At 31.2% G+C, this 12814-nt stretch overlaps 1 protein-coding gene and 1 long non-coding RNA gene across 2 annotated transcripts in view; one reads left to right on the forward strand and one right to left on the reverse strand.

The window, feature by feature from the left end:
• Positions 1-12814, reverse strand: part of LOC127706900 (1-phosphatidylinositol 4,5-bisphosphate phosphodiesterase eta-2-like) — a 62004-nt gene that overhangs the window by 40561 nt on the left and 8629 nt on the right.
• LOC127706913 (uncharacterized) overlaps positions 4429-12814 on the forward strand; it is a 49324-nt gene continuing 40938 nt past the window's right edge. The window contains exon 1 of the long non-coding RNA XR_007984626.1: positions 4429-4562. This is a non-coding gene — a long non-coding RNA (uncharacterized LOC127706913). The remainder of the gene's footprint in view (positions 4563-12814) is intronic.

Genomic DNA, 12814 nt, shown 5'->3' on the forward strand with positions numbered 1-12814 from the left:
TATATTTCAGATTATTTTAAATGTACTGATAATTTTAAGATGATAAGTATGTTAAAAAGCCATTTAAAGTGAATACCATTACCGAGTGACATAAATTACACGTATTATGAATGCTGGCAAAAAATGTCCACGGTTGAATTGTTCAATTTAATTTTGTACAATGATATAGATTATATTTCTATATATCATTATTCCTAGAATATACATTATATGTGGTTTGAATTTTATCATAATTTGTTTGTGAAACAAGATATTTCTTAGAATGAAAACTATACAGTTGAAGTGCAAGATCTGTGTCCTTTGAGGGACATGATATCTGTAGATCTAAAGTAAATTGAAATGGATGAAATAAGAGTCAGATATTATATCACTATGTACCAGATATTATTCAGATCGGGTAAAATGCAGTCATAAAACAAATGAAACTGCGAGCTACTGCTCACTGATGATACCCCCAGCCCAAATATGCATTTGTTGTTGAGTGATGAATCTGAAAACGCATCACACGGTATAGCTGACTTACATAAACCCTGAAACCAAATTTCAGAAATCCTTATGATGTAGTTCCTGAGAAAGATGCAACGAAAAATATTCATGGGACGGACGGATGGACAGACGGACAGACAGAGGTAAAACAGTGTACCCCCACTTTTTTAAAGCGGGGGTAACACTAAATATCTATATTTTGGTCTATAATGTAATTATCTGTATATTGATTTTAAAAAAAATGTATTTCTCCTGCAACTACCCTCACTCTGCAAGGGGGAAGCTCAGGGAAAGATTTGGCAAACAGGGGTTGGGGGCGAGTCCTTACAGTCATATAACAACAAAAGCTTAAAGCATGGGGCTCACTGTAAAACTGTTGTTCAATGTTTTTAACTTTGAGTGATTACAAAACTGTTTGAAATTAAAATAAGAGGGCACATTTTGCTGATCAGAACTGTACATGTTTAATTATTCTTCCCAACTTCTAGAAAATAGTACACTTTTAAGTAGGATTAAATGCATGCTAATTTTGTTTAGCACAAGCTATAATAAGATATTGTTTTGACATGAAATGACTGTCAATATAAAAATAAGAAGATTTGGTATAGAAGTTAACAATTATAGGTCATTGTACAGCCTTCAACGATGAGCAAAACCCACACTTTATTTGAACTTAAAACAAAAGAGGTATGAATTATACTTCAATTAACAGAATTTAAAATAGAAAGCAATAGTGCCATCAATTAGTGCTTACTCCCCAGAAGGACCTCAGTGATCTTATTTCAAGATATGCAACTTTAACTTACTTTCAACATCAAAAGACTTTACCCACTGCTTAAGATCCTCCATATTTTGTATTTTATTTTCCATATTTATTATTCAAATATCTCTCACCAGATGATAAAGGTTTATTTTTGACACTGATAAAGTGAGGGTCACATGAGGTGAAAGTTCGTCTGGTAAGGATATATAACACTGTTGACCAACAAGTGTGACAAAATTCTACTTGTGGACATGAGCTGTTTTGATTCAAGTTTTGGAAACAAACAATCATTTTGCACTTTTTATAAAAGTGTAGGAAAGGTATTATGAGTTTCTCTTTGAAGTAAGTCATTAACTTTTATAATTATAACCCTAATAAACTTTTGTCTTGAGATTACAGCTGCAATATACATTTAAAAAAAAGGGGGGAGGCTTTTGTAGCTCTTAATGTACTTGTGAATTTTAGTCTCTAATTTGTGGTGTAATTCCATGTAACTTCCATGTAACTTCATGTACAGATTTAGAGACCAATATTAAGAAAATAATTCCACTAAAACTGATGCTTAAGGGCACATCTTGTGCAGTGATAGCATTTTTTCCATGTTCAAGGAGCTCGCTGTGACTTTGAGATGAAGAACAGCATTTAAAGTAAACCGTTTAACCATAAATACTTTGAGTTTTGTCAAATCTGGGAAGAGATTTTGTGTCATTAATCAATGCACCAAATCCCTTCTATTTGTTAAAGCCTGAAATCATTAGTCCCTAAAAATTTGCTTACCATAGTGACCAAAGTTTGTTAATTTAATTGACTCTTTTAAGAAGAAGATGTGGTATGATTGCCAATGAGACAACTCTCCACCAGAAACCAAATGACACAGATGTTTACAACTGTAGGTCACCATACGACCTTCAACAATGAGCATAACCAATACCACATAAGCAAGCGATAAAATGCCCCGAAATGACAAATGTAAAATGATTCAAATGAGATAACTTAATGGCCTGATTTGTGTACAAATCTTAGTCATGTTAGTGATTTGTCCATGCTTAATCTGCTTTTAGCAGTAAAGATTTTTCTCTTACAAGTGTACACTACAGTAAGCAAGGGTTCAAATTAGTGTGGGTACGAGGCCTGGGACCGTCTTTTCTAGAAGAGATTTTTAAATTACAAAAGTCAAGGACCTACCATTCTTTACAATGATGCTTTATACACGACCGTTGATTTTTTATGGAGGACCTAAATTCACTTAAAATTTCAAATGGTCCTGGAACTTTCATTATTTAAAGCAAATCTGAACCCATGAGTAACATTACTTGGCATCTTCAAGCATACATGTACTAGGTGCAGCAATTTGTAATCAAATATGCATAACAATCTAACAAATGTTTAGACCTTTTTTCAGAGACAAGTGCCTCAGTGAATGTCAAACTGTTATGTTGTGAATGTTGGGGAGAAAATGAAAGTAAAAAATTAACATTTATTTAAAAGTGACTAACTTGTATCTCTGATAGTTGAACTCTAATAAATAACATTACCATGTGACTAAAACAAACAAAGTTTACAAACCTTTAGGGTCCAAATTTTTCATCACTTCGCTTAAATTCATTGTGTCTAAAAAAAAACTCCAATGAAAACTTTAATCTGTATATAACCAGCTGATTTTAATAATGCCTTAATAGGAATAAAAACGCTTGTTATTTAACTTAGAATTATATAACCAATACTTATTTAAAAATGTGATTAAAGTGACTTTAACAAAAGAAAATTACTATATAGATTTATTGTACTGTTTAAACAAGAGATTTTATATAAGTATTATTCATTGCTCAGGTAGAAGGATGTAAAATATATGGATGGATTACACATGTTTAATTGTTAATTTTTCAATTTGTTTTCTATGTTTATTCTTTTTTTGTTTTGCACAATATTCAGGTAAGAGGATGTACAATATCCAGACAGAATATTTATCAGTTGTTTTATTTTTTTAATATTTTTTTATCTGTTCAGATAAGAGGGGATGTACAATATCTAGACAACATTTTTTAGTTGTTTTATTTTTTTCATATTTTTCTATCTGTTTATTGTTTTTTTGCATTTTTTAATATCTGGACGAATTACACATTTTCAGTTGTTTTATTTTTTTCATATTTTTTTTTATTTGTTTATTCTTTTTTTGAAATTTTAGTCATGTTATATTTAATTGATCGATTGACAAACAGTGTTTGTATTAGAGGGCGTTAGTCTGAATGGGTGAATCTTAAATTTACATCAAGATATCCGTTTTCAACAATTAAGAGGGGGTCCTTCAGCGATTTGACCACATATGTTATTGAAAAGCATGATAAATGCAGGGTATCCAATTTCATTTAATAATATCTTGGGATAATTTCGGATATTTGCCTGTGATTCAGCTAGAAATAATCAGTTACAAAATGATGATGAAATAACATCAAAAATTAAATTAAGCTAACAAACTTACTGTCACTTTATATAGAATAATCATCAAAAAGTATTGAGCTTATAATCTAATCAGTTACTTCTTTCAATTAATCGGTTAGTAAAAGACACATTAAATCTTTCCAGCCCCTCCCTCTCAAAAAAGCAAGAATATTGTGCTATACAAATTACCAAATTTCACATCAAATCTCCCTCACTAACAATCTCTCAGAGGGGGGTCTCCCACTATGAAAGTTTGAAAATACAAAACTAATAATGCAAGGATAATTCATAGAAAATGCATCAATTTTCAAATAATTTTGATATTGGCTTATAATTGGACAACCAAAGTTTCTTATATAGTCCATGATAATCACAAATCCTTCTGTTAAATAAATACTGTTTTTTACTATTAATGATGCCCTTGTACAGTACATGATTATGTGCCAACTTGTTGTAATTAATTACATACACTCCAGAGTTATCTACCCTTTTGGTAAATATTTCCTATTCATCTTTTTTATTATCATTGTACAATGTATTGATAAATTTAAATGTATTGTGGCGTTTTTTTTCTTCCTTTCAATTTTGACTCAATTTGGATATGAGTCTGAGATTTTCCACCATAAAATCATGAAAAGTTTTTGTACTATGATTCGTCAGGAGACTGTTGTATATAATAATGCTATCTCTTTTCATTGATCTTAACATATCAAATATTTATCATGTTTTGCCAATGTTTTTGTTTTTGTTTATAAAGAATATTTGGAGTTAAATGTAAAAGATCAAGACAGTAATCCAACAACACAAGTTTTCCACACTAGATACAAAAACAATTAGGTCAACAATGTATGACAAGCTCAACACTACACCGAAGGTTTGTTGACATTCCGATCGTAAATATTTTATAGAATAGAAAATTATCCTTTTTTATTCCAACGTAACCCCCCAAAACCATGTATCCTCCCTTCTGTCTAGTTCCCTTATTTTTCCAATTATATATCTCATTCATACCTTTAAATTCCCTTTTCATGAGTACCCTGTTTTCATTTGCTTACAGTTAATATAATATAATGAGACTGATGATTAATATAAAGAAGTCGTTAATGTCAAACTTATTTTCAACTGACATTCCTGTCAAGGTATTGTGTTAAACTGATATTTATATGTATATGGGTGCCCTGAGTAATGATTAATTTACATATTTTTTTACATGTTAATTTCCTGTTGTTGTTTCTTATAATCCTTCAACTTACTGTTTTGCTAAAATTTCTACATTTCATCATTAAAAGTTTCCTTTCTTTATTAACAGATTCAAAGAATTTAGGATTTTTCTTGAATGATCTATTTTTAAATTGGTGGGAAACAGTGCAGTTTGCTCTGTTGTCAAATATGTTAGCAACCTGTTCTTTTTATCATTAAACAATTGTGAATGTCTGAATGGGGTTGATACAGAATAAGAATAATGGCAAAAAAATAAAAATAATAGAGAAAAATGATTGAAAAATACCATAAAAATTTTTATTATCAAAAATAACGACCCCCCCCCCCCCCCCCCCCCCCCCCCATCCAGGCCCTCCATTATAATATGCAATATCAGAAAAACTCATTGGAACTGGTGCATTACACTGAAGGACCATAATTTTTTCAAGTCCTACCAATATATTTATAAAGCCATACAGCAATATTGATGCCCTACCCATAGACATTGCACAGATATACCACATCTTACATAACCTAACCAATAAAGATATGTAGATAACAATCTGTGTGATACCATTTAAAAACCTTGATGTATTCCCTAAAGGTATTTAAACAAAACTATTTACTTATACACACACACATGTGAGGTTTAAATGCACAAGAAATTTAAGATTTTGTAACAGTTTTTAAATAACATTATATTGTGAAGTGTAATATATGAAATAAAATCAGCCAACATTGAAATTCAAAGTATTTTTTCGTTAGATGTATGCTGAATATATTCTTCAATAAAAGTAATTTAAAATAGGTAAATTCAACTTCTTTTAAGCTTCAATTTTGCTCCTACAACTTTCAATACTTAACAAATAATTAATTTATACTTATGAAAATATAGCCATAGTTTCACCCTCCCCTCATTTCCAGTGTATGCACCTTTCTGTTTACATTAGAAATGAAGATAATGAAAACAAACAAACAATCAGATGGAATGTACATTTCTCATGATGAAATTGACAAGTCTAAAAATAACTTACCAAACTCTTTCAAAGCTGGTAAAAGTTTCTTTTTCAAGGCATCATAATATTTTTCATCAGGGATAGTATAATGTTCCTCTTCCCCTCTCGTGCATGCCATGTTTGTAACAGTTTCAGGTCACACACACACAACACTGATAATGGGGTAATATTTATGATTTATTTAATCATTTTTACCTGAGTGGATTTATCTCCCCTAGGCTGGATTTTTGGTAAATCATTGCTTGTGTTGAAGTTTTTATTTCCCTGGGGTGTTTTAGTGGATAATTTAATTAACAACTTTATGAATAATTTGATATGATTTAACAATATGTTTCTTTTGTTACATATATATTAATTGATCTTTAAAGATTATTTATCAAAATAAAGTTTGGAGCTCCTGAAAAATCATTCTTTTTTAATAAGAGTCAATTCTAAATGAAGATAAGAAATATTTGATTCAAAAATAATATGATAATATGATAAAATTTAATGAACTAATAAATTTATAATCACACAAAGTTATATAATTTCTTTTTTATTATTAATACATGACTTATTGGTGTAAATTCTGGCTGAGCTCAGTTCAATGATATTATTCATGACTCCTGGATCCTTGTCCATTTTCAAGACATTATGTTTGACAAATTATATTTTTTTTCTATTTTGCTATTTCTATTATTGGGATTTATATGATAGATGCAGACACTAATAATTTACATGCCATGGATGTTTATATTCAGAGAATATATGTACCTAATCATATAACCTGACACATACACATATCATTTATTAATTACTTCAACCAAAATATAATAAAAAATTCAGCAGGAAAACTTACACTCAATTACCCATACTTCTCACAATAACTTTTGCCAACACATTCTTTGTTTATTACTAAATACTAAATATAACCTAAGTTTAAATAAAGCACATACACAGAAAATTAAAAAAAAATCCTGAAGTTATTCACCTCACAATCACAATGTTGATAACTCATTCTTTTTTTATTACTTCATCTAACACAAAGACGTATATTATATGTTAGTTATACGTCCTTGTATAATTAAATAACAAAATTGCTCTCAGTTTAAATTAAAGTCTAAAATCTAAGCTAAATTTCATACTCCTCAAAATTACTTTTGCTTGCCAATTTTTTTAAATTACTTCTGCAAAAAAAAGAAAAATATCCACTTTTTAAATAATGCATAATTTTTTTTAAATTACTACAAAATGTACTGCAAAAATAAGAAAATTACCCACTTTTTAAATAAGGTATACATTTTTTATAAATTACTTCTGCAAAAATAAGAAAAATACCCACTTTTTGAATAAGGTATAAAATTCTCCTGTAAATACACATACTGACTTGACAATAAATTTTGCTAATGCATAATGACAAAAAAGTACTATATCCAAAGCAAAAGTGACTGGTCTCCTCCATTCAAATTAAGTGCCAGTCTGCCTTAAAGAATCAGGCAGTGGTGAAAACATGACAAACAAAAACCCACTCAAGTTGACATTAATTTATGTTCAAAATGTATAATAGTGCAAGTGTATAACATTTGTGTCACTTACTTTTTCTATTCTGGTAATTCAAAATATAATTTGGTAAAAATGCACTAGAAATTGAAAATCAAAGGGAGCTAACTCCGTAATTTGCTATCATTGTAACCAAAAGTTATCTAGAGATTTCTTTTATTACCAGCCACGCAGTAACAAAAGATCTATAATTTCTAACTCAGGATGAGGGTATCTTCAAAATAGGATGATTAGGCCGGTGGGATTTTTTTGGTCATGTTTTGATTTTTTTTCTAAATTGCCTGATTCCTACAAAGTCTGGCAATTAAATCTTCTACTAATTACCCATACAATTTAAACAACAAAACTATTTTCATTTTTAAGAATAACAAGTGAATCTGTGAGCTACTGCTCACTAATGATACCCCCACCCTGCTAAAAGTATAAGGTAAACAGGAAGTTGTTGAGTGATGAATCTGAAAAGGCATGACACACGGTAGGGCTGACTTATATAAACCCTGAAACCAAATTTCAGAAATCCTTTTGATGTAGTTCCTGAGAAAGCTGCGACAAAAAATATTCATGGGACGAATGGACAGACTGAAGGATGGACTGACGGATGGACGGAAGGATGGACAGACGGACGGATGGATGGACGGACAGACAGACAGAGGTAAACCGGACAGACAGAGGTAAAGCAGTAAACCCCCACTTTTTTAAAGCGGGGGTATAAAAAGAAGATGTGGGCTATATATCATTTAGGAGACAGCAGACCAATGACACAGATAAATATAGGACATCTAGAGACCAACATACAGTCTTAAACAATAGACAGATGTCTGATGTATATATCTCTAGCTCTGTTCTATAGCTTGTCAATTTAACCACTTACAAATAAGATGTCAAATGTTCTTTGAAATCCTTGCTTTATTTCATTCTGCTTGCAACTTCCATTTGTAAAAATATAGGAAAGTTTACTTTTTACCATGAGAAACAAACAAAAATAGAACAACTTCAAATCAAAAGCTTCAAAAAGTAGGTACACAATCATGATCAGTAATCTTTTAGACAGAAATATTCTGATAAAATGTTACTGAAATAAAGTCTGTGGTTCAAGAGTTTACCATTGATGTAAATTGAGTTAAGAGTTATTTCCCTTTGATCTTATGTTGGAGGGCATATTTCTGACCACTACACATTAACCTTAAATGTTGTTGATTTATGAGGGTTATTGGGTTGCTGTCTTATTTATATACATGTACACCTGATACCTCTCATATTGTTGTCACACTTGTTACTAAATTATGCAAAATATATCATACATCTAATGAATAAGTTAACAATGTATAATGATTTCAAAAGGTTTAGTCATGGATGTACGGTACCTTTCAAACTGACTACGTTTATATAAAGATAAGATAAACATGTTTTATTTTCCAAATGGCATTGAGCATAACAAATACGACTAATAAATTTACTTCACATTCATCGATATAATAAACCTAAATATAGATATAGTTATTCAGTTTGTCATTATCATTTAGGGTATAAAAAATTATTATATATTAGCTTTGCTACTCCAGAGATGTTCCTGGCAAAATTGTCCTCTCACTTAATGTTATTGATTGATTCTAGTTGATTGATGCCACTTTCAGTTCTACTGGGCTACTTTGTGGCATTCAGTTTTTATTGGTGGAGAAAGCTGGAGAGAGAACCAATGACCTTCGGTAGGAAAACTGACAATCCTAGTCAATAAAGATTGGAGTCAAGCGCACCTGCCAACTGTAGGGTTTGAAATCACAGCCTCTTAGTGTTGACAGGCTAGTGATGCAGTAGATGGACTATTCAGACCACAGGGCCACCGAGGCCTCTCTACATGATTTTATCTGTAATTCTTAAATATTCTTATTGTATTTACATGTATTTTTTTCATTTTTTTCTATAAATTATTTATATGCTAGAAATGTATATATTTTGGCTGTTTAGTTGCAACACTGGCACCAAAGGATGATCAATACTTTATGTTATAACATAATACAGCCAATATCCAACAGCCAAATAAAAAACTTTTAAATTCTACACTGCACACATCAGGTCAAATCTCTCATCAAAGTTTTGGTTACTCGTGTGACCTTAGTCACCCTACAAAATATTTATATGTATTGATCTCTTTAATAATATTAAATGCAAACAACTAAACAATCTGCATTCCTATTTGACAGAATCAACTGAAATATTGACCATATAATACTGAACTAAAGAGCCAATTTGTTTAACAAAGTCATTTAATACATTTTGACAGCTCTAATGATCCATAGATAATAAATCCAGGTGATATATCCCATGATGCATTTGACAACAGGTATTTTAAGGTCATGATAAAGAACTTGACCTTGAAAGGTGTCAAAAAGATAAACACTATAAACTTTTTACATTTTCTTAAGACCTATGAGCATATCTTAAAGTTTACCAAGTTTTACCTAGATCTTCACCAAAAAAAATCATTTTCTCCTAGACCTTTTTCTGGCAATATTTTCTTTCTCTTTCAACTTTTAAATGTTTTTTTTCCCTTTTTTTCTCAGTGACTTTTCTGTAACTAATTTCTTCCAAAGATATTTTGAAAATTCTTTCTTTCAGGTAAAACAAAGACCTTTTGATTTGTTCTCTACCTTTAGAGAAGTCTCACAAAGTCAAACAAATCTTTATGTTTTCAATAAGAAACAATATAAAACAAGAATGTGTCCATAGTACACGAATGCCCCACTCCACTCGCACTATCATTTTCTATGTTCAGTAGACCGTGAAATTGGGGTCAAAACTTGACTTAATTGTGACATTAAAATTAGAAAGATCATATCATAGGGAACATGTGTACTAAGTTTCAAGTTGATTAGACTTCAACTTCATCAAAAACTACCTTGACCAAAAACTTTAACCTGAAGCGGGACAGACGGACGAACGGACGGACTGACGAACGAACAGACCGAAAAACATAATGCCCTCTACTATCGTAGGTGGGGTATAAAAATTATTTATTATTTGGAATATTTTCAAAATATTACTAAACCAGAATAAAATTTGAATCCAAAAATACCATCAATGGGATGAATAAATGTTCAAATTTTAAAAAGAAAAGTTAAGAGGTGCTTGACCAGACAGTAGCACGATTTCTCTATGACCTCCTGAAATTTTACTAGGAAAGTCCTGACTATTATTAGAATCCTGCTGTTATGATTGATCCTGTGTCCGTTTTTCTTTTTCGCTATTAAAATTATGGAAAAATTGATTTCAATATGTGCAGATTGAAAATTACGATCTGAAATTAGGTCACAGTCAGACGAACCCAGCAAGATGGATATGTACACCTTACAAAAATTCAATATACTAAACACAGTTGACCTACTGCCTTAATATATTATCTGAGAAACCAGCATATCACCCAAAATTAACATTGACCAATGAACCATAAAATTAAGATCAGGGTAAGATGAACCCCACCAGGCTGTAATGTAGAACATTCAATCATTCCATACAACAAATAGAGTTGACCTAAAGCTTATAGTATCTGATAAACAGACCAAACTAAACATTGATCACTCCTCCAGAAATGTATACCTTGCAAAGATTCTATAATACACCAAATATAGTTGTTTTAAATTACTCATAAGATCTAGGTAAAAAACTGGACAAATGAACAATATATTTTTTAGCAGTTGCTGAACCATAAAAATGAGGTAAAGGAAAATGGACATATTTGACAGAAAAAATTAGATTTGATATCAGGCATCTGTATACAAGATATGAAGTTAATACAGGTCTTCTTTCTGAAATACCCCAAGGGTGACTGGGGAATAGAAATATAAAAATAAGAAGATGTGGTATTATTGCCAATGAGCCAACTCTTCACCAGAGACAAAATGACATACAAGTTAACAACTATAGGTCACTGTACGGCCTTCAACAATCAGCTATAAAATGCTCAGACTTGACACATGTAAATGGTCATTCTTGGTCTTCTTCTGACCGTCAGTAAAACCCTTGCCAAAATGAGGGCCTGAGATGTCCATTTGGTTGTGCAGGGTGTATATTAAAGTATGTGGCCACCTCCAGTAAGAATTAGGATGTTAAATCTGATGCCTAGTGTAGAGAGAGTGCCATTCTCTCTGCACTTTAAGAACCCTTGCAACAACTTGTTGAGGGGTTGCGTCCCATAGGTGGCTTGTTGCAAAGCAAAATTTCTGTCCTTATCCAATTTTCTCATTGTCAATGGCAGTCCAAATTTCCAGCCTATCATCCCAGTCGACCGCTTTTAAAGGACATGCTTATTGTATTTATGGTTAATTTTTTATCTTGTCCTGAACATGCATGAAATATTTGCCACTGGACATAAAGCAAACATCTATCAATCAATCAATCTATCGATCTTTCTGAAATATTAAGCTTCAAATAAAGAGCTAACACCCACCGCCTGATGGTCCAAGGACACAGTTATCGTCCTTTGGTTTTCGTTGTCTACGAATATAGTCCCTAGTGTGAACAGTGTATAACTTGCATTTTTTTTTGATACACTTTCCCAATTTATTTCTTGATATTTTATGCATGAAATATTAAGTAAGGGGATGAAATTACATGTTAAAAAAATTTGGGTGCTGAATCTTTATGTTAAGTAGTGATTTGGTCCAGTTAAAAAAGGTCAAAAATTAGAATGTCTGAAGCTGTCAAACTGAATTTTAGCCCCCCTTAACACAGAATTGTCAATATTTTGAGTTAGAGCTGGTAGAAGTTTCTATAATTTTGATATTATTTGTATCAATAGTCGTACACTACACTGTAAAAATCTTTTCGAGATAGAGCAGGTGCGATTTTTTTAATTTGAATTTATTCTCTAAAAGAAATGCACTACGAAATAACTGTGTTCTCGGGCCTAAGAGATGAATTCCGTAAATGTAGATTCTGTACTTTGGCAACTTTCCCGAATGGTTTGCTGGTTTCAATTTGTCAAACTCAATAAAAGTAAAGGATTTACATCTTTGTTTGACAGAAATTCTGTTAAAATGTCCCATTTTGGCATTATACGGCTAAAATAAGCATTTTAAAGCAGTTTCCATTTTATGCCTAAGAGCCATGCTGACTTTCTATCTGACAGCTTTTTATTTTCCTGATATTTGTGTTTCTATGCTGAAATCAAATTTAATTAACCATTTGTGAATTCTGAATCTAGAGAAAAGTAGATTATCACAGAAAAAATGTGCAGAATATTTGTATTTATGTCCCTGGTTAAACGGCCTGTTTGATGTATGTGAAATGTGAAGATATTTGTACATAAAATCTGTAGTCCATCACAAATATTTCACTAAATCTGTAAAAAAAACACTTTACAATGATCAGTACA

The sequence above is a fragment of the Mytilus californianus genome, unplaced genomic scaffold (genome assembly GCF_021869535.1).
Source record: "Mytilus californianus isolate M0D057914Y unplaced genomic scaffold, xbMytCali1.0.p SCAF_6, whole genome shotgun sequence".
NCBI classification, from domain to species: Eukaryota; Metazoa; Mollusca; class Bivalvia; order Mytilida; family Mytilidae; genus Mytilus; species Mytilus californianus.